This window comes from Monodon monoceros, unplaced genomic scaffold (assembly GCF_005190385.1).
Source record: "Monodon monoceros isolate NGI ecotype Baffin Bay Population unplaced genomic scaffold, NGI_Narwhal_1 Super_Scaffold_22, whole genome shotgun sequence".
Classification (NCBI taxonomy): Eukaryota; Metazoa; Chordata; class Mammalia; order Artiodactyla; family Monodontidae; genus Monodon; species Monodon monoceros.
This window is the reverse complement of record NW_021703779.1, coordinates 116260495-116282037: the sequence shown is the minus strand read 5'-3', so window position 1 is coordinate 116282037 and position 21543 is coordinate 116260495. Positions and strand designations below refer to the sequence as shown.

Here is a 21543-nt window from a genome sequence, read left to right as displayed (position 1 = left end):
ATTTTTTTATATTTTAATTAAACTCATTAATAAGTTCGTAATTGTAATGAAGTCCACTTTATCAATCTTTTCATCTGTAGTTAGTACTCTTTATGCTCTAAGAAATTTTTGCCTACCCCAAGGTCATGGAGGCATTTTCTGATACTTTATTTTAGAAGTTTTATTGTTTTGCCTCTCACATTTAGGTCTACCACCTATCTCAAGTTAATTTTTGTATACAATTCGAGGGTCATGGTTAATTTTCCATATGGATATGCAATTAACCCAGCACCATATATTGAAAAGATCATCCCTCTCTCCCTGGGTTTCAGTAGCGCCTTCACTGAGTATCACATGTAGCAGACAGTCTCTAAAATGGCTCCATGGATCCCCACATTATTTTTTTACTTTTTTTTCTTTTTTTGGCTGCACCACGTGGCATGCAGGATCTTAGTTCCCTGACCAAGGATCGAACCCGTGCCCTCAGCAGTGAAAGCCCGGCATCCTACTGGACTGCCAGGGAATTCCCAGTGACTCACTTCTCATGAACAGTATATGGCAAAAGTGACTGGAGTCTCTGTGATTAGGTTACAAAAGACCACGACTTCCATTTACTCTCTCTTTCTCTCCCTCTTCAGTAAAGAATTTTGTATTCTCGCCTTGTAATCTGGTGTGCGCTGTGCTGAGGTTGGAGGGAAGGGATGTCATGGGTCTGCAAATGGTATAGTTTGGTTGATATTGCTCAGAAGAAGATGGTGCTGGAAAGGTGTCCCCCTGACAGTTGGATTATTAGGAGGTGCCTCTACTGGTTACCAGCAGGAGAAGACATCACAAGCAAGCGCTCAGGTGCAAGAGACAATCAAACCGAATCCCCTGGTGCTGTGCTAGGTTGGCAAGGATGCCTTTTGTGTCAAAAAGGGGAGAGCCTACCACATCTGGGTTACATGACAGGAAGCCTAATTTATTCAGCTTTTGTTATCTGGAGTTAACCTTCTGTCAAAAGTATTACCACATATAAAATAGACTTATTTTTTCTGTTTTTATAAGGTTCTGCTTAAGAAAAATCTGAGGTGTCAAATTTCATTTTCCAGCAGCGTCACTTTACTGCAAGATAAGATGTAAATCAAATAAATATTTCTTTGTCCCTATCCCTCTCATCCCTCCTCCCATCTGGACACAAGACATATATTTAGAATATCAGCGAGAGAGATGGGTGGGCGGGGCTTGCAAAAGAATCAACATGCCTTTAGCTAGAGACTTACTACATTCATCGTTGGAAGAGGAAGAGAAAAAACATAAAAAGAAATGGCTCGTTCAAAGTCCAAATTCTTATTTTATGGATGGAAAATGTCCAGGTTGCTGCAGGATTGCCAGGGTTTGTAGCCATTCCCACATGGTGGTGCTTTGTGTAGGTTGTTCAACAGAGTTGTGCCAGCTGATGGGAGGAAAGGCCAGGCTCACAGAAGGGTGTTCATGTAGAAGAAAGCAACACTAATGATCCCCACAACTCCCTGAATTTGGGTGGTATCGCAGAAAGCCTTATTGGTTGTGTAATTCTAGTTAATCTGTCAAGATAAGGTAATGATGTTTAATTCTGTAAGGTCTACAACAGTGATCTCCTATTTTGGTGTCAGCTTGTCAGTACTTTTTGATTATGGGCAAAAGCCAAGAACATAAATTTTCAGAGTCCAGAGAACATGCCGCTTTTCTTCCTGATAAGTAAGCTAGTCCGCTGCTGCGTCACCTTTCTCCTGATTTAAGAACAAGGTTCCAAACACCAGGGGCACAAGTCACAGTGGTGGCTGGAGTGTGGCTGACTTTATCATAGGAAAATTTCAATCAAACCAGTTCCTCTCATTTTATTTCACAATTTCCCGGGGTCCCAGGAATTCCCCAGTCCTCTAATTCTGGCAGGAGGAGCAGAAGGTATTTTTCAGTCTCCGTTTTGCCGTTTATTCACCTAATGCGCTTGGGTGCATCCTTAGCCCCATCCTCTTCACTGGGCATGTGCTGCTGCTCACAGACAGAGTGCAGGGCTCCCAGATTCCATCAGAGTCTGTACAAAGGGAGGGTCACATGAAAAAGAAGGGAGAGCTTCAGTTAGTCTCTTTGGGCTGGGTTATGTCTTTCTTGCGAAGGATTGCCAGGGAGGGGAAAGCACTAGGGAGGGCCTTTGCCACTTCAGGCGAAAGCAAAATAGAGCAATTTCACTTGCATTTCCTGGGAGCGTGGCACGATCCCGAGCCCCTTACATCCTGTCATTTAATCCTCACTACAACTCTGTGAGGCAGATAGTATTATTTCAGATAAGAAACTGGGTTACACACAGAAAAATTAAGAACTGGTATGAAATTGCATAGTTAGTAAGTAGTAAATCCGGGGTTTGAACCCAAGTCTGTCTGATTCCAAGGTCCATTCGCATAACTCATGTGATGCTGAGTTGTTACAGTAATTCGATGTTCAAGGGAGCAAACGGTAGTACATTTCACAGTGGGAAAATATGCAGCCGTTACAAAAATGATAAAAATATGGAAAGGTATCCAATATATATTTTTATATTAAAAATGCCCAACAATCACCTACTACATGTCAGCCACAGTTCTAGGTGCCAGAGAATACAAATACCCTGCCCTCACGGAGCTTGTCACTGGAAGGTTCGGCTCGGGCAATAAACTAGCACCAACGCAGTCATTACTGCTTGCAGTAACTGCAGTGAACAAAATGAAATGGAGCTCTGGGATTGGAGGGGGTGTTTCAGCTTGGGTAGAGCGGGAAGGCCTCCCCAAGGAGGTGAGATCTAAGTGACGAGAAGAAGGCAGGCATTGTGCATTTCAGGGGGTGGGGGACGGCAAGTACAAGCGCACCGAGAAGGGGAGAGCACATATATTGCTGGGACAGAAAGAAGGGAACTGGGGCTCACGCGTTGTGGGCAGACTGGGGACAGCAGTGGGGGAGTGGTAGGAGATTTTAGGGGCTAGCAGAGGCCAGATCATACAGGACCCGGCAGGCCACATTAAGGAGTTTGGATTTTATTTTTAGCGCTGTGGAAAACCAGTGCTGTGTTGTAAGTAGGGAAGGAATATGATCTGGCTGCTTCGTAAGGATTGAAACGTGACAGCGCAAGAAGGGCAACAAATGAAGAGGAAATAAGCAGTCTACCTGAAAAAGAATTCAGAATAATGATAGTAAAGATGATCCAAAATCTTGGAAATAGAACAGAGAAAATGCAAGAAACATTTAACAAGGACCTAGAAGAACTAAAGATGAAACAAGCAACAACGAACAACACAATAAATGAAACTGAAAATACTCTAGATGGGATCAATAGCAGAATGACTGAGGCAGAAGAACAGATAAGTGACCTGGAAGATAAAATAGTGGAAATAACTAATGCAGAGCAGAATAAAGAAAAAAGAATGAAAAGAACTGAGGACAGTCTCAGAGACCTCTGGGACAACATTAAACACACCAACATTCAAAATATAGGGGTTCCAGAAGAAGAAGAGAAAAAGAAAGGGACTGAGAAAATATTTGAAGAGAGTATAGTTGAAAACTTCCCTAATATGGGAAAGGAAATAGTTAATCAAGTCCAGGAAGCACAGAGAGTCCCATAAAGGATAAATCCAAGGAGAAACATGCCAAGACACATATTAATCAAACTGTCAAAAATTAAATACAAAGAAAACATATTAAAAGCAGCAAGGGAAAAACAACAAATAACACACAAGGGAATCCCCATAAGGTTAACAGCTGATCTTTCAGCAGAAACTCTGCAAGCCAGAAGGGACTGGCAGGACATATTTAAAGTGATGAAGGAGAGAAACCTACAACCAAGATTACTCTACCCAGCGAGGATCTCATTCAAATTTGATGGAAAAATTAAAACCTTTACAGACAAGCAAAAGCTGAGAGAGTTCAGCACCACCAAACCAGCTTTACAACAAATGCTAAAGGAACTTCTCTAGGCAAGAAACACAAGAGAAGGAAAAGACCTACAATAATGAACCCAAACCAATTAAGAAAATGGGAGTAGGAACATACATATCGATAATTACCTTAAATGTAAATGGATTAAATGTTCCCACCAAAAGACACAGACTGGCTGAATGGATACAAAAACAAGACCCATGTATATGCTGTCTACAAGAGACCCACTTCAGACCTAGAGACACATACAGACTGAAAGTAAGGGGATGGAAAAAGATACTCCATGCAAATGGAAACCAAAAGAAAGCTGGAGTAGCAATTCTCATATCAGACAAAATAGACTTTAAAATAAAGAGTATTAGAAGAGACAAAGAAGCACACTACATAATGATCAAGGGATCGATCCAAGAAGAAGATATAACAATTGTAAATATTTATGCACCCAACATAGGAGCACCTCAATACATAAGGCAAATACTAACAGCCATAAAAGGGGAAATTGACAGTAACACATTCATAGTAGGGGACTTTAACACCCCACTTTCACCAATGGACAGATCATCCAAAATGAAAATAAATAAGGAAACACAAGCTTTAAATGATACATTAAACAAGATGGACTTAATTGATATTTATAGGAAATTCCATCCAAAAACAGCAGAATACACATTTTTCTCAAGTGCTCAAGGAATATTCTCCAGGATAGACCATATCTTGGGTCACAAATCAAGCCTTGGTAAATTTAAGAAAATTGAAATTATATCAAGTATCTTTTCTGGCCACAACGCTACGAGACTAGATATCAATTACAGGAAAAGATCTGTAAAAAATACAAACACATGGAGGCTAAACAATACACTACTTAATAACGAAGTGATCACTGGAGAAATCAAAGAGGAAATCAAAAAATACCTAGAAACAAATGACAATGGAGACACGACGACCCAAAACCTATAGGATGCAGCAAAAGCAGTTCTAAGAGGGACGTTTATAGCAATACAATCTTACCTTAAGAAACAGGAAACATCTCGAATAAACAAGCTAAACTTGCACCTAAAGCAATTAGAGAAAGAAGAACAAAAAACCCCACAGTTAGCAGAAGGAAAGAAATCATAAAGATCAGATCAGAAATAAATGAAAAAGAAAAGAAGGAAACAATAGCAAAGATCAATAAAGCTGATCTTTGAAAAGATAAACAAAATTGATAAACCATTAGCCAGACTCATCAAGAAAAAAAGGGAGAAGACTCAAATCAATAGAATTAGAAATGAAAAAGGAGAATTAACAACTGACACTGCAGAAATACAAAAGATCATGAGAGATTACTACAAGCAACTCTATGCCAATAAAATGGACAACCTGGAAGAAATGGACAAATTCTTAGAAATGCACAACCTGCCAAGACTGAATCAGGAAGAAATAGAAAATATGAACAGACCAATCACAAGCACTGAAATTGAAATTGTGATTAAAATTCTTCCAACAAACAAAAGCCCAGGACCAGATGGCTTCACAGGCAAATTCTATCAAACATTTAGAGAAGAGCTAACACCTATCCTTCTCAAACTCTTCCAAAATTTAGCAGAGGGAGGAACACTCCCAAACTCATTCTACGAGGCCACCATCACCCTGATACCAAAACCAAAAATGTCACAAAGAAAGAAAACTACAGGCCATTATCACTGATGAACACAGATGCAAAAATCCTCAACAAAATACTAGGAAACAGAATCCAACAGCACATTAAAAGGATCATACACCGTGTGCAAGTGGGGTTTATCCCAGGAACGCAAGGATTTTTCAATATACGCAAATCAATCAGTGTGATACACCATATTAACAATTTGAAGGAGAAAAACCATATGGTCATCTCAATAGATGCAGGGAAAGCTTTCGATGAAATTCAACACCCATTTATGATAAAAACCCTCCAGAAAGTAGGCATAGAGGGAACTTTTCTCAACATACTTAAGGCCATATATGACAAACCCACAGCCAACATCGTCCTCAATGGTGAAAAACTGAAAGCATTTCCACTAAGATCAGGAACAAGGTAAGGTTGCCCACTGTCATCACTCTTATTCCACATAGTTTTGGAAGTTTTAGCCACAGCAATCAGAGAAGAAAAGGAAATAAAAGGAATCCAAATCAGAAAAGAAGAAGTAAAGCTGTCCCTGTTTGCAGATGACATGATACTATATGTAGAGAATCCTAAAGATGCTACCAGAAAACTACTAGAGCTAATCAATGAATTTGGTAAAGTAGCAGGATACAAAATTAATGCACAGAAGTCTCTGGCATTTCTATACACTAATGATGAAAAATCTGAAAGTGAAATGAAGAAAACACTCCCATTTGCCATTGCAACAAAAAGAATAAAATATCTAGGAGTAAACCTACCTAAGGAGACAAAAGGCCTGTATGCAGAAAATTATAAGACACTGATGAAAGAAATTAAAGATGATACAAATAGATGGAGAGATATACCATGTTCTTGGATTGGAAGAATCAACATTGTGAAAATGAATCTACTACCCAAAGCAATCTACAGATCCAATGCAATCCCTATCAAACTACCACTGGCATTTTTCACAGAGCTAGAACAAAAAAATTTCACAATTTTTATGGAAACACAAAAGGTCCCAAATAGCCAAAGCAATCTTGAGAATGAAAAATGGAGCTGGAGGAATCAGGCTCCCTGACTTCAGACTATACTACAAAGCTACAGTAATCAAGACAGTATGGTACTGGCACAAAAACAGAAATATAGATCAATGGAACAGGTTAGAAAGCCCAGAGATAAACCCACGCACATATAGTCACCTTATCTTTGATAAAGGAGGCAGGAATGTACAGTGGGGAAAGGACAGCCTGTTCAATAAATGGTGCTGGGAAAACTGGACAGGTACATGTAAAAGTATGAGATTAGATCACCCCCTAACACCATACACAAAAATAAGCTCAAAATGGATTAAAGACCTAAATGTAAGGCCAGACACTATCAAACTCTTAGAGGAAAACATAGGCAGAACACTCCATGACATAAATCACAGCAAGATTCTTTTTGACCCACCTCCTAGAGAAATGGAAGTAAAAAGAAAAATAAACAAATGGGACGTAACGAAACTGCAAAGCTTTTACACAGCCAAGGAAATCATAAACAAGACCAAAAGACAACCCTCAGAATGGGAGAAAATATTTGCAAATGAAGCAACTGACAAAGGATTAATCTCCAAAATTTATAAGCAGCTCATGCAGCTCAATAACAAAAAACCAAGCAACCCAATCCAAAAATGCGCAGAAGACCTAAATAGACATTTCTCCAAAGAAGATATACAGACTGCCAACAAACATATGAAAGAATGCTCAACATCATTGATCATTAGAGAAATGCAAATCAAAACTACAATGAGATATCATCTCACACCAGTCAGAATGGCCATCATCAAAAAATCTACAAACAATAAATGCTGGAGAGGGTGTGGAGAAAAGGGAACGCTCTTGCACTGCTGGTGGGAATGTGAATTGGTACAGCCACTATGGAGAACAGTATGGAGTTTCCTTAAAAAACTACAAATAGAACTACCATTGCTGTCATAACCCAGCAATCCCACTACTGGGCATATACCCTGAGAAAACCATAATTCAAAAAGTGTCATGTACCAAAATGTTCATTGCAGCTCTATTTACAATAGCCAGGAGACAGAAACAACCTAAGTGTCCATCATTGGATGAATGGATAAAGAAGATGTGGCACATATATATAATGGAATATTACTCAGCCATAAAATGAAACGAAATTGAGCTATTTGTAATGAGGTGGATGGACGTAGAGTCTGTCATACGTAGTGAAGTATGTCAGAAAGAGAAAGACAAATACCGTATGCTAACACATATATATGGAATTTAAGAAAAAAAATGTCATGAAGAACCTAGGGGTAAGACAGGAATAAAGACACAGAGCTACTAGAGAATGGGCTTGAGGATATGGGGAGGGTGAAGGGTAAGCTGTGACAAAGTGAGAGAGTGGCATGGACATATATACACTACCAAACGTAAAATAGATAGCTAGTGGGAAGCAGCCGCATAGCACAGGGAGATCAGCTCAGTGCTTTGTGACCACCTAGACGGGTGGGATAGGGAGGGTAGGAGGGAGGGAGACACAAGAGGGAAGAGATATGGGAACATATGTATATGTATAACTGATTCACTTTGTTATAAAGCAGAAACTAACACACCATTGTAAAGCAATTATACTCCAATAAAGATGTAAAAAAAAGAAGTCTATAACTTTACAAAAAAGTCATTTTTAATGCTTACAATAGATGAATTTTGTATTATGTAAATTATCCTGCCATAGAAGTGTTCAAACTTAAATAAACATTTTTATAAAGGCTGACGGAGGCCCAGTCTGGGAAGCACGTTTGTCCTAATGCACCGGAGACACCAGGGCAGGCGAGAGGCACCCAGTCAACGGCAAACGGCCAGATCTTGGAAACCTCTTTATCATCATAGTTAAAAATGTCTTTACCCCCTACCCAGAGACACCAGAGCAGTTTAGGGCGTCAGCAAGGGAATCTCAACATACCCTTCCCTTCCCCCACTGGGAACACCTTGTAGCCTGACCTTATGAAACCCTCAGTTATCAGCAGCAGGAAACACAGGAAGCCCCCGGGGGCACCAGATAAATGAAGCTGACCAACATAATACCAGTGTCTCTGAAAACAAACTGCCATTTGAACCACAGCCCACAAAATTAGGTCAAAACCTTATGCTAAACTAAAACAGGGTGAACGCCTGCCAAAATAAAAGAATTATATAGTTCTCAGAGTCCTAAATTAATGAACAAAATGTCCAGGATACACTTGAAAACCACCCATCATAACAAGAACCAGAAAATCACAACGTGAATGAGGAAAAGCGATCAACTGATGCCAGCACTGAGATGAATCAGATGTTGGAATGATCTGACGAGGATTTCAAAGCAGCTATCATAAAAATGCTTCTGCAATCAATTACTCATTCTTTTGAAACAAATGAAAAAATAGAAGATCTCAGCAAAAAGTAGAAGTCATAAAAAAGAACCAAATGGAAATTATAGGACTGAAAATTCCAATAACTGAAATAAATAACTTGCTGAATGGGTTTAATGACAGAGGACATAAACTTGAGGACAGAACCATAGCAGCCACCCATTTCGAACAACAGAGAGAAAATAGACTGAAAAGAAGCAGAGCCTGAGGGACCTGTGGGATAATAAAATATCCCAATGTTTGTATAATCGGTGCCTCAAAAGGATAGGCGATAGGGAGGCTGAAAGAGTATTTGAAGAAACAATGGCTGCAAAGTTCTAATTTGGCAAAAGACACAAGGCTACAGGCCCAAGAAGCTGAGTGAACCGTAAATAGGAAAATCAAAGAAAGATGCTAAGACACATCATAGTTAAACTTTTGAAAAATAAAGACAAAGAAAAAAATCTCAAAAGCAGCCTGAGAGCAATGACATATTACCTAGAGGGGCACACCAATTCAAAAATGTATTTCTCATCTGAAAACATAGAGGCCGGAAGTGACACAACATTTTTCAAATGCAGAGAGAAAAGAATTGTCAACCGCAAATTCTGTTTCAGGTATCATTCAGGAATGAAGAGAAAGCAAAAACATTTTCAGGCAAGGGAAAACTAAAAGAATTTTTCACTAGCAGACATGCCATTAAATATTGGCTAAAGGAAATTCTTCAAACAGGAAGATAATGATAAAAGAATGAAATTTGAAGCATCAGGAAGGAAGAAGGATTAACAATGGAAAGAGCAGAAATATGGGTACATATAGTAAACTGTTTTCCTCAGGAGTTTTATAAAGCATTATTAGTGATTAAATACAATATAATAACACCATCTAATACTCAAAATAATGATATTTAAAAGTGGGGAGGGTAGAGAGACCTAACCGAGAGTGAGGTTTCCACATTTGAAATGGTAAAAAGTTGATACCAGTAAACTTTTGTAAGGCACATATTTATAATGTAATACACCAAGCAACTACTACACTTGTGTAGTGAAAACTACACAAAGAGAGACTCAAGAACACTTAATGAGTCAAGATGGGATTTAAAAAATGTCTAACTGGCCCACAGGAAGGCAAGGAAAGAGGGACAGAGGAATGGGAACCAAAAGGATTAAAAAAAGAAAACAAATAATAAAACAACAAATTCAAGTGCTAATATATCCATAATTACATGAAATATAAAGGGTGTGAATACAACAATTAAAAGACAAAGATTACACAAGTAAAAAAACATGATACAAATATATACTCCTTACAAAACTTTAATGCTTTTCTAGTTTCTTGATGTAGGAACTTAGGTTTTTTTGATTTGAGACCTATGCTTATTTCTAATGTAAGCATTTAGTGGCTTGAATTCCTTCTCAACACTATTTTTGAATGTCATAAGTAAATTCAATGGCATAAATAAGTTGAAAGTAAAAGGATGGAAAAAGATGTAAATTGCAAATATTAACTTTAAAAAGCAGGTGTGGCTATAGTAATATCTGATAAAATAGTCTTCCAATTTAAAAAATCACTACAGAGAATTCTGTGGCAGTCCAGTGGTTAGGACTACACTTTTCCACTGCAGGGAGCACAGGTTCGATCCCTGGTCAGGGAACTAAGATCGTGCAAGCTGTGTGGCATGGCCAAAAATAAATAAGTTAAATAAATAAATAAATAATCATTACAAAGAGGGACATTATATTATAGGATCAGTCACTGAGGAAAATATTACAATCCTAAAGGTGTGTATACCCAAAATCAGAGTCTCAAAATATATGAAGCAAAAACTGATGGAGTTGAAAATAGAAATAGGCAAATCCACAATTATAGTTGGGAACTCTAAAACCTCCACTCTCAGCAACAGATAGAACTTCCTCACAGAAAATCAACAAAGATATAAAAGATTTGAGCAATGCTATAAACCAATCAGGATCAAATTGACATATACAGAAGATTCTGTCCAACAACAACAGAATGCACATTTTTTTCAAGCATATGGAAAGGGAAAGGCCCTATGATAGATAAAACAATATTGACAAAGAATAAAGTGGGAGGAATCGCTCTACCTGGTAATAAGGCTTACTCTATAGCTACAGTAATCAAGACAGTGTTATATTGCTGGGTGGAGGGCTAAACACATTGGTCAAGGGGATAGAATCAAGAATCCAGAAATAGACCCTCACAAATCTGCTCAGTTGCTTTTAACAAATGTACAAGAGTAATTCAGTGGAGGGATAGCCTTCTCAATGAGCAGTGCTGGAGCAATTGGACATGCACAGGCAAAAAACAACAATAAAAAAAACCTTTCAGCGAAACGTCATACTTTATACAAAAATCATCACAAAATGGATCACAGACCTAAATGTAAAACATAGAACTATAAAAACTTTAGAAAGAACATAGGAGACAATATTTAGGAACTTGGGCTAGGCAAAGAGTTCTTAGACTTGACACCAAAAGCATGATCCATAAAAGGAAAAATATAAAAATTTAACCTCATCAAAATTAAAAACTTCTGTGAAATTCTGTGTGAAGAGGATAAACTATGGATTGGGAGAGAATATTTGCAAACAACATATCTGACAAAGGACTAGTATCAGGAATATGTAAAGAGCTCTCAAGACTCAGCAGTAAAACAAAAAAACAAAAAATCCAATTATAAAATGACCGAGAGACATCATGGAGAGACATTTCATCAAAGTGGATATACAGATAGCAAATAAGCACATGAAAAGATGTCCAATATCATTAGCCATCAGGGAAATACAAATTAAAACCAAAATGAAACATCACTACACATCTATCAGAATGGCTAAAATCAAAAACAGCGATAACAGCAAATGATGGTGAGGATTCAGAGAAACTGGCTCACTCCTACATTGGTGTGCAAACGCAAAATGGTACAACCACTTTGGAAACTAGTTTCGCAGAGTCTTTCATAAGTAAACATGCAGGACTTCCCTGGTGGCACAGTGGTTGAGAGTTCACCTGCCGATGCAGGGGACATGGGTTTGTGCCCCCGTCCGGGAGGATCCCACATGGCGCAGAGCAGCTGGACCCGTGAGCCATGGCTGCTGAGCCTGTGCGTCCAGAGCCTGTGCTCCGCAACGGGAGAGGCCACAGCAGTGAGAGGCCCGTGTACCGCAAAAAAAAAAAAAAAAAAAAAAAGTAAACATGCAATTATCATATAACCCACCAAGGGCACCCTTGGTCATTTATCCCAGAGAACTGGAAATTTATGTTCACACAAAAACCTGTACACACATGTTCATAGCATCTTTATTCTTAATAGGCAAAAACTGGGAACAGCTCAGATGTCCTTCAACAAGTGATGGTTAAAGAAACTGTGGCATATCCATACCATGGGCTACTACTCAACAGTTAAAAGGAATGAACTATTGAAACACACAACGTGGATAAACCCCTAGGAAATTACACTGAGTGGAAAAAAAGCCAATCCCCAAAAGTTAAAGTGCATGATTCCATTTCTATAGCATTTTTAAAAATTTGTTTATTCATTTTTGGCTGCATTGGGTCTTTGTTGCTGTGTGCGGGCTTTCTCTAGTTGCGGTGAGCAGGGGCTACTCTTTGTTGTGATGCATGGGCTTCTCATTGTGGTGGCTTCTCTTGTTGTGGAGCACGGGCTCTAGGCGCCTGGGCTTCAGTAGTTGTGGCACGCAGGCTCAGTAGTTGTGGCGCATGGGCTTAGTTGCTCCACAGCATGTGGGATCTTCCCAGACCAGGGATCGAACCCATGTCCTCTGCATTGGCAGGCGGATTCTTAACCACTGTGCCACCAGGGAAGTCCCTCTATAGCATTTTTGAAAGGACAAAATTTTAGAAATGAAGGATAGATTAATGGTTACCAGAAATTAGGGACAGGAGAGCGGGCAGCAGGAGGGAAGTGGGTGTGTTTATAAAATGGCAACAGGAGGGACCTTTGTGTCCTTGGAACTATTCAGTATTTTGACTTTTGTGATGGATGCACAAACTTACACAGAAAGAAAAAAGAAGTGTAGCACTAAATGCAACATGTACACACACATACGCACAAATGGGAACCATTAAAACCGGGGAAATCGGAATAAGATTGGTGGATTATATTAATGTCAGTAGCCTGGTTTATAGTTTTGTAACATGTTGCCATTTGGGTAAACTGAGCAAGGTGAGCAAGAAATCTCTCTGTATTTCTTACAACTGCCTGGAATCTTCAGTTATCTCGATAAGAATTTCAATTAAACGTGCTACAGCAGAAATCTAGAGAAGAGATGAGGAAATTGGACTTAGGTGATGATGGAGCTCTTGCCAGGGTGTTATTCAGTGAAAAGAAACAAGGTCCAGGATAGCTTGTGTGGTGTGTTCCCACTTACGATTTAAAAGGATGCATCTATACATATTTGTATATCAACATTGAAAAGTACTGGAAGGGGACATAGGAAATTGTTGAAATAGTGGCCACTGGAAAGTCTAGCATGGGAGGAGACCCACTTTTCAAAATAGGCCCTTTTGTGGTACTTTATTTATTTGTTTTTAATTGAAGTACAGTTGATTTACAATGTTGTACCAGTCTTTGCTGTACAGCCAAGTGGATCAGCAACAAGGTCCTTTATTTTTCTTTTAACCCTGTGCCTATATTGCTTGTGTTAATTTATACTAAAAAATACGTAGAAATAAGAATATCTTACATGAAATATAAACTTCAGTGTTTTTAAATATGAATTTATATATTCAGTGCTGTCATAATTATTACAGAGAATCTGTGGGGAAAATCTCAGAGGGGGAAAACACATTTGCTAGTTTTGTTGGAGGAGGAAGCTTTCATCAAAAAATGATTGCCATTGCTCTGATATTCCTGAACCCCTAGACTCCGGGCCAGAGCCAACTGCAGAGGAAGCTATCACAGGGGAGTGGGATGAGTTCTGGTATCAGCTTGATGGTAGTTAAAAAAAAAAAAAAGGTTCCTGACGGCACTGTATTTTGATGTCGAACTGTATGGAAGAAATAGTTCTTTGTGCTAGCATTTTGCCATTTAATCCTGATCACTCTGATCACTGATCACAATTTAAATCTGTTCATGAAAACTGGCATATATAATTTAGAAGTTTATATCCTCCTAAATGCTCGCTTGTAAATATCAAGAATGTTGGCAATAGTTGGTGTCTAATATTTCCTACAGCCCACCGGCAGGGAAGAGAGGAACTGATGGGCAGATTGTAATAAATCAGCTGCGCCTAAGTATGGGTGTGTCAGAACTCCTGAAAAGCCTGATCCATTCTGACTAAATGAGGAACAGCTAGGGAACAAGTCTGTGGTACAATTAATTGGTGTATAAATTCTCTGAGACCTTTTGAGCTAAATGTAAGCCTCAGCCACATACAGAGGCAAGACTGCGCAAACAACGGAATCTGTAAACAGCAAAGGTAGTGGGTCACACTTAGGTTACCTTGGGCTAATGTAATTTTAAAATGTTTGGGTTTTTTTGACACTGATGAGAGATCTCTGTTAAATCACTACTCCACAGCAACATTTTCATCATAAAACCGATCTGTTTATGCCCTTATTTTTATTTTTACATCCTGCTCTATATCTTAGGAAGGCGTTGACAAGCAGCTGTTTAAAACAGAAGGAACAGCTTTTAAAACACATACCCTGGGCCTCTGGCTCCCTCTTCACAGACCTCAAGGGCTGGAAGGCATCACTTTGCACTGACAGTGAAGTATCTCAAATAACTTTTGAGTTTGAGCAGCAAGTTGGACGATGATGCTGGTGAATTTTCACTGGTGAATATTTAAAGAAGAAATGCCACTAGTCATACACAAACCTGTTTATAAAATGGAGGAGGAGGTACACTTCATACATTTTTCTATGAAGCAGCAAAACCTTGATGCCAAAATGTTGCAAAGTAATTGGTTTGAAGAGAACTGCAAATCAATATACTTTGTGTACATAGATGCAAAAATCCTTAACAAAATATATAGTCGAAACCAGCAATATATCAAAAGAATAAAGGGAAAAGGGGGAAAAGTATGATCACGTCAATAGAGTAAGATTTGGACAAAATCCAACACCTGTTCATGGTAAACAACAACAAAACCTCAGCAGACTGGAAACAGAAAAAGCTACAGGTCTCATGATATTTATTGATGAAATACAAATACTTTCCCCTAAATTTAGAATTAGGCACAGATGCCCAGGCTCACCGCTTCCACTGAACATTGTTCTGGAAATCCTAGCAAGTGCAATAAGGTAAAATAAAGGCATAAATATTAGAAAGGAAAGTTTAAAAGCACCTGTATTTGCATACAACATGATTGTTTATGTAGAAAATTCTAAAGAATCTGCAAAATCATTCTTCAAACAAATAAGTGAGTCTACCAAGTTGACATGACTCAATTTCCAAAAAGAGTAGTATATATTTATAGTGACCCAAAACATTTGGGAAAAAATTTAAGCAAACAGTTCTATTTACAATAGCATCAAAACTATAACATAATTTAGGAAAAATATAACAGATGTACGTGAGCTCTACTTTGAAGAGTGTAAAAATTGCTGGGTAAAGACTAAATATTATTAAGATGTTCATTCTCCCCAAATTAATTGCTAGATCACATAATAAAATAAAATCCTGGAAGGTTCCTTTGAAAAAATTGACAAGCTGTTTCTACAGATTTCCCCATTTTTACTGATGTATAGTTGACAAAAATTATATATATTTAAGGTGTATGACGATATTTTGATATACATAATGCATTTTGAAATAATCGCCAAAATCAAGCTAATTAACATATTACCTCACATAGTTACTTCTTCCTTCCTCCCTGCCTCCTTCCCTCCCTCCCTTTCTTCCTTCCTTTCTTTCTTTCTCTTTCCTCTCTTTAGTGGTAAGAACACTTAAGATCTTCCTTCTTAGCAAATTTCAAGTATACAATACAACATTGTTGACTATATTCATATTGCTGTACATTAGATCCCTATAATTTATTCTTGCATAACTGAAAGTTTGAACTCGTTGACCAACATCTCCCCACTCCTCCCACACACACACAGACACACTCCTGGCAACTATCATTTTACTCTCTGCTTCCATCAATTCGACTATTTTAGCTTCCACATATAAGTGAGACCATGCAATATTTGTCTTTATGTATCTGGCTTGTTTCACTTAGCATAATATCCTCCAGGTTCATCCATGTTGTTTTGAATGGCAGGTTTTCCTTCTTTTTTTAGGCTACATGATATTCTGTGGTATATGCATACCACATTTTCGTTCTCCATTCATCTGTCAGTGGATAGTTCGGTTGTTTCCATATCTTGGCTATTGTGAATAATGCTATAATGAACAAGAAGTGCAGATATCTCTTTGAAATATAGATTTTATTTTATTTTTGCTTACTTTTATTGAACTGTAGTTGTTTTAGAGATATAGATTTTAATTCCTTTGGATATATATCCAGAAGTGGGATTACTGGATCATGTGGTACTTTTATTTTTAATTTTTTGAGGAATCTCCATTCTATTTTCATAATAGCTGTACCAATTTACATTCTCACAAACAGTGTACAAGTGTTCCGTTTTCTGCACATCCTCACCAACACTTGTTGTCTTTTGTCTTTTTGATAATAGCCACTCTAGCAAGTGTGAGGTGATATCTCATTGTGGTTTTGATTTGCATTTCCCTGAGGATTAGTGATGTTGAGCAACTTTTCATGTACGTGTTGGCCATTTCAGTGTCTTCTTTTGAAAACTGTCTGTTCAGGTCCCTTGCCCATTTTTTAATGAGGTTATTTGATTTTTCTGCTCTTGAGTTTTATGAGTTACTTACATATTTTGGATATTCGCCCCTTTTTTGCTTGATAATGGTTTTCGAACATTTTCTCTCATTATGTAGGTTGTCTCTTCACTCTGTTGAATGTTTCCTTTGCTGAGGTAAAGCTTTTTAGTTTGATGCAGTCCCACTTGTCTATTTACGCTTTTGTTGCCTGGTATTTTGAGGTGATATCCAAAAAAAATCATTGCCTAGTTCAATGTGAGGAAGCTTTTTCCTTATGTTTTCTTCTTGTAATTTTACAGTTTCAGGTCTTATGTTTAAATCTTTAATTATTTATGAATTGACTTTTGTATATGGTGTGAGATATGGTTCCAATTTATTCTGCAGGTGAATTTCCAGTTTTCCCAAAATCATGTAATGAAGAGACTCTTCCCACTATGTGTTCTTGACACCCTTGTTGAAATCAGTTGAGTGTAAATGTGTGGATTTATTTCTGGGTTCTCTATTCTGTTCCATTGGTCTATGTGTCTCTTTAGTGTGCCAGTATCATACTATTTTGATTACTGTCACTTTGTAATATATTTTGAAATCAGGAATTGTGATGCCTCCAGCTTCGTTCTTCTTGCTCAAGATTGCTTTGGCTATTTGGAGTCTTTTGCAGTTCCATATAAATTTTAGGACTGTTTTTCTCTGAAAAATGCCATTGGAATGTTTTTTTTTTTTTTGCGGTACGCAGGCCTCTCACTGTTGTGGCCTCTCCCGTTGTGGAGCACAGGCTCCGGACGCACAGGCTCGGTGGCCATGGCTTGCGGGCCTAGCCGCTCCACAGCATGTGGGATCTTCCCGGACTGGGGCATGAACCTGTGTCCCCTGTGTTGGCAGGCGGATTCTCAACCACTGCACCACCAGGGAAGCCTGCCATTGGAATTTTGATAGGGTTTGTACTGAATTCATAGATCTCTTTGGGTAGTATGGACACAAGCTGTCTTTCCATTTATCTGTGTCTCCTTTAATTTCCTTCATTGATGTTTTATAATTTTTGGTGTACAAGTCTTTCAACTCTTTAAGTTTATACCTAAGCATTTTATTCTTTTTGTTGCTATTGTGAATGAGATTCTTTTCCTAAATTTCTTTTTACATAGTTCATTGTTTCTGTGTAAAAATGCCACTGTTTTTTGTATGTTGATTTTGTATCCTACAACTTTACTGAATTCATTTTAGTTCTAGTAGAATTTTTGTTGAGTGTTTAGGGTTTTCTTCAAACAGAGATAATTTTACTTCTCTTTTCCTATTTGGATGCCTTTATTTCTTTTTCTTATCTAATTGCTCTGGCTAGGACTTCCAGTACTATTTTGAATAGAAGTGACAAGTGTGGGCACCCTTGCCTTGTGCTGGATCTTAGAGGGAAGGCTTTCACATTTTCCCAATAGATTATGATGTTAGCTGTGGGCTTTTCATATATGACCTTTATTGTGTTGAGGTATAAAATAGCCAAATCTTGAAAACAAAGGACAAAGTTAATAAGCTTATATATATGAATTCAAATATTACTATAAATTTTCAGTAATTAAGACAGTGTGGTACTAGCATACAGATAGAAAAGTAGATTGATGCAACAGAGTAGGGATTCTAGAATTAAACCTAAATTTCTAAATTCAGTTGATTTTTGACAGTCTGCCAAAGTAGTTCACTTGCAAAAATGAAGTCTTTTCAAGGAATGGTGCTAGAACAACTGAATAACCATATTAAAAATATACTGTTAACCCCTACCTCACACTATGCACAGAACATAATTCAAGATGGCTCATAAATATAAATATTATGCTTAAATTACAAAGCTTCTAGAAGGAAACATAAGTGAATATCTTTGCAGTCAGGGGGTCACCAGTGTTTTTTGTAGGCAGGACACAGAAAGAAATAAATATATAAGCAAATACCTTGGTCAACTAGACTTGCTGAGAATAAAGAACTTCTGTTTATCAGAAGGTACCATTAAGAAAATGAATAGGCAAGCCAAATGCTTGGAGAAAATATTCACAAACCATATTAAGCATAATAAAAAGGTAGAAAGGGCTGTGTCTTCCCCCCAAATCCATTATTCTCTATGATAGCTCCCCAGTTTTTCTGTTTTGCCATTTATCATAATATCTGATCATCCATTTGCTTGTTTGTTTGGTGTCTCACCCACAAAAATGTAATCCCTCTGAGAGAAGTGTCTTCTACCAGTTTCTATCTCAGTGAACACAATAGGTGCTCAAGAAATATTTATTGAATAAATAAATAGTATTTATCCTTTGATATAGGAGGGGCTGGGAATGTATGTTTATTCACTGGGTTTATTCACTCTTTAGCATCATCCAAAGAGCCAACTTGGCTGTGTGTGGGAGACTCTAAATGTTCACAGCTCAGGCTGGATCTGCTTTGGTATTTCCAGTTGTTGGCAACTTGAGATAGGTTTATTCCATGCCTCTACCTTGGAAAGTAAAATTTGATGTTTGTTAGTCATCAGGAAACTGAACCAATCTTTTAGGCTTGTATTTTTCCTTGAGTTATTCAGCTATGCTTAGCTAGCAACTCAGTTGGAATGGTCCTAAATTTCATGGTAAATCTTTTGGATTAGAGTATGGCAAAGCCTCATACTTTATCATGGCTTTAAAGTTGCTTTCACATATTGATGAGGATATCAAAGTATTTCAAGCTCCAGATGGAAGCACTTAAGTGAGCTGCACATCATCTTGGTGCAGGAAGCCTTGACTTTGGTGCTCATTATGGGTAGGATTTATCAACCTCATTTTACATCCTAAAATGCTAGCAAAGATGGTGAACACTGAGAACAATTTGGGTATTGATTGTTTATATACCAGCCAGTGTAAAAATTTTGCTTTCAAATTCTCAAAGTCTATTTCTGTTTATTTGCACACAAGTGAAGAGAGCAGGGTTTTGAACTCAAATTGGCCCCTAAATAAATGACCCTGATAAATGCTTGCATTTGGCCAGCATTTCTAACCACCATCTGGAAGGGGCAAAAGTGGCTAATTTGCAAAGCTGTGTTTACTCTGAATAAATTTGAGAAATTCTATTTCAGTCCATTATATACTTAATATTAAAACATTAGATTAGCCAAACTGTAGATTACCATTAGAGACAGTTGTTACAGATTAGCCAGCCTCAACCGTGGGTTCAACAAAGTTAGAAGGGATAATAAATAGCATGCTGGGGGGTGTTGAGAGAAAGCCACTGGCTGCCTTTCAGGAGAGGATTCATCTGGGCTCTTGTATGACTTTTCAACAGCCCAGTTACCCATCTCTGGAGAGCTCCCTAACTCACATTTCATCACAACTCTACATTTTTTGAACACTTTCTGTATGTCAGGTACTAGGCTACCTACTCCATTTTTACATTTCCCAAACCGTTTTAAATACATTTCCTCATGCAGTGCCCATAGCTTGCCCATCAAAGCAAGCATCATTAGCCCTTATTTAACAGATGAGGAAATGGAGGTCCAGGGGGGATCCAATGATGCCACATTGCCAATGGGTGGAAGAGTCGGATTCTAATTCATCTGTGTGTCACTCCAGAAGTTTGCCTTGTTTTTTTCTTCCCAATATGGATACAACAACATTAACTAAAAGATGTGACAGGATGAGATGAAGGTAGTTAGAGACTAAGATAACAAGAGGGGTGCAAGGGACATGCAAGCTGGCTCTTCTGCGGCCCAGGGCTCAGGCAAGTACATTTCAGGAACCATTATTGAAGGTACGGATTTTCTATGAGAATTGCCTCAGATCCTACTGATTTCTCAGGGAGCCATACAGGGTGATCCCTGAGTTCTTCCTACACCCACTCCAACTTGCAGAAATATTTCCAAGCCTCTGACTCCTGGCCTGGGCAGGAGAGCCTTCAGAGATGAAGGGATGGTCAGCCTGTGCTTCTGAGTGGGCTCTCTCTGTCCTCTGCTGGACTTCAGGGCATCTGGATTATCTGTGACTCTGGATTTTCTGGCTGGAGGAAGGAAGCCTAGTGAAGGCAGACCCCATCCTTAGGGGCTCAGTTGAGGCTTGTCCTGAAGAGTCAGTGGAGAGGGTATCAGGGCACTGCCATGATCACCAGTTACCTTGCCTGTACCGTCCCCGTGCATGAGCTCTGTGAGGACAAGAACTGAATCTCAGTCACCATGTGTCTGGTGCCTGGCGTGTAGTTAGCACTTGATGAATGTTTGAATATTAAATTGAAATATCAATCGATAGGTAACTATGAGCCCCTTAGGGCCACCTGACATTCCCATTCCCAGCACCTACTTGCTGACATTTGCTTCTCCCTCTCAGACAGCCCTGCTAGCCCTAGTTAGGGATGTAGGCTTCAGACAAGAGAATGTGATATTGACTCCAGTTCACTCAGCCAATACGTATTCATTAAGCGTCATTGGGAAAAGCAGTCTCATGTGTGCATGCAGTCTTATGGACACTCCTTCCCTCCAGTTTGGCCACATAAGAATGGGCCTTGGGCCTGGAACACTCCCTTACCACAGATACAGTCCTCACACCTTGTGTGGGGATCTTTCCCCATTTCAGACTTAACGCGTGCTCCTTTGCTCTGGTTAGCACGTGTGTCATATGGTGCCGGGTCAACTCCACTGCTCTATCTGTTCCTGGTGGGGCGGGACGGGTCCTTCGCTTGCAGCAGGAAAGTGGTGGGTGCAGACCAACTCCCTGTGGGCCAGGACCTGCTGACCAGGAGGGGCTGACGCCCACCATGGAAGCTGATGTTGCTCTGTCTCTTCTCCATGGGGGTGAACTGTTGCTCCATCTGGTACCTGCG

The 21543-nt window shown here is 38.8% G+C and overlaps 1 pseudogene; it reads left to right on the top strand.

Moving 5' to 3' along the window:
* Positions 1–1219: 1219 nt before the first annotated feature.
* Positions 1220–1474, top strand: LOC114906315 (annotated as a pseudogene).
* The last annotated feature ends 20069 nt before the right edge of the window (positions 1475–21543 follow it).